Raw genomic sequence first — 2,409 nt, forward strand, 5'->3', positions numbered from 1 at the left:
AAAATGTGACACAAATCTGCATGCCTTCTAATATAATGAATGCCAAATGCAACTGAATGCAATCAAGGTTGTGTGATGGAAATTTGGTTGGGTTTGTGAATGCCTTTTTTGTTCATAATGGCATCAGTTTTTGGGTTTGACTTCACTGTTGCCCAGAAAACTAAATTGCTGGGGAGAAAATTAATGACATTGGATTTGTTTTTTAAAAGCTCTTAAGAAAAAACAATCATTTACAAATATATTGTGATCCAGAGCCGCATATGTAAGGAAGGGTAAGGTTATTTATATTGGAAAATTTTCCAGAATGATGTTATCTTTTGTTCACCAGAGATATCTGCAGATTTTTTTTTATATTACCATCAAGTTCAGAATTAGTTTTTAGTACTTAAATTTGTAACTATAAATCAGAGGGTAACTTGTCAACATCAGGATCTGAAAAAAATAAAAACACTTCTAAAAAAGGGCCACTGTTTCTTGTTGCTTTCAGAGTCTTCTATCTTCTCGACTTATATGATGCTAACAGTACAGAAATTGGCCTGCAATATTTCTCATAATATATCTCTATCATCAATTGTTAGCTGGTGCAAATGAAAGAAGAGGTCAAGTTCTTATGAGACAAAGTGTTTTTAAAGAATCTCAACTTTGTCATAGAAGGGGCAACTATATTAAGCACTACAGTAAAACACACTGTTCCCCCCATAGATGCATGTTAGAGGTATTGAGATGAAACTTCATGTCTGCAAGGGAAGCCAGGTGGCTTATTCATGTCGTATCTTTAAGCAGCTTGTAGTTTTCAGTGAGTTCACCCCACATTTCCCAGATGGTTAGCACTGGTTCTTCTGGATTCCAAAACCATTTGAAGGCCTATCCATTGGAAAGGCAATGAGCCTTACTGTGGAACACCAGCTCTTCCTACTGTTCATTTGTATCCAATAAATTATGAAACTCTTAGTGGCTTAATGCACTGCCTAGTGTTTGTTGATGTAGCAGAAAATGCAATTCAGAACAGAAGAAAATAGCTTTGGTACAAAGAGCCACCTGTAGGGCAATACAATGATATTGCAGTAACTTTTAATCTAAAAGCTGTTCTAGCAAAGCAACACAGCTCCTTGTTGCCAATTATGATAGGTACCCCATCTGTACAAAAACTGTATAATTTGGACCAGTAAAGCTTAACATTTTCACTAGCTGTCACGCTTTCAACATATCTTTTCTCGATTCTTCAAACAAGTCTGAGCCAGTAGTGGTAGAATGAAATGAACAGAGGCCAAGCAGCTTTTCAATTATGTCAACATTTCCATTCACACACCAAACAAAAAACCCTCAACAGTTCAGTGACAGTAGTTTCACAACTTTCGTCAATTGTAAGCAACAGTATTTACATGCAGTAGTTGAAATTTAATCTGTGCTGACACATCATTGGGCATTTCTTCATGTCTGTCTCATCATTGCATTATGTGTAAGTGCGGTTTTATCCACCAACCATTTTTGTGGGTCATCCATATGTGCATTAAAGCTGACAGACTTTCCTGTGATACTCCTTTGATGTCCAAAAAAAGGTTTTGTGTTCTGAACTAGTGTATTAGAGAGATTCATATGACACATGTGAGACCTACATGCTTTATTTCAATTCTTCAGTTTGTTTGTTTGGGGTTTTTTTGGGGGGGGGGGCATTGCTTTAAAAAGACTTCTTTTCTGAGAGGAAGTCTTTGCTCTCTCTTGAGATTAGGTTACAAATCTAATGAGATCACTTGTGTTAATTTTTTACACATTTGTTTAAAATGCCACTCTAAACACTTTTGAGGATGGATGAAACCTTACTTTCCAAGCATACTGATAAGCCTTTCCCTTCTATAAACAAGAAGACTGTATTAATTTCTTTCCCAGACCTGAGGAAGGACATGCTTGTCTAACATCTCTCCCAAATATATATTTGATCCAATAACAGATATCACCAAAAACTCCTTGCTTATCACCTAAACAAGAACTGGATTGTTTTATCCTGAACTATTTTCATGGGGCTTATGGCTTCCAGCTACTAAGATGGACAGTTCTGCCCTAGATTTTTTACCAGCATGTATTCTGTCTGGTTTGGAGCTCTCATTATTTGTGTTTGATTTGTAACATTTGATCTTCTGTGTGTGACCCAAATAACGTTAGCTGGAACTGTGGCTTATGCACTTCCATGGGTGCCGTGTTGCTCAAGGCACATGCAACATATATAGGTCACCCCAATATTAAAAAAAGGAAGAAAAACCTGTTCCCTGGCCTTGGAATCTCCTTGTGGGTTCTCAAGAAAGATACAATTTTGGAAGCAATATCTAGGGCTCAGGCACCCTGGTGAATTATCAGAGAACAAGCAATACATTCTCAAAAGTCCACCTGAACCTAACAGCTCCCTAGCATGGG

The sequence above is a fragment of the Gavialis gangeticus genome, unplaced genomic scaffold (assembly GCF_001723915.1).
Source record: "Gavialis gangeticus isolate Ggan-Ray unplaced genomic scaffold, GavGan_comp1, whole genome shotgun sequence".
NCBI lineage: Eukaryota > Metazoa > Chordata > Crocodylia > Gavialidae > Gavialis > Gavialis gangeticus.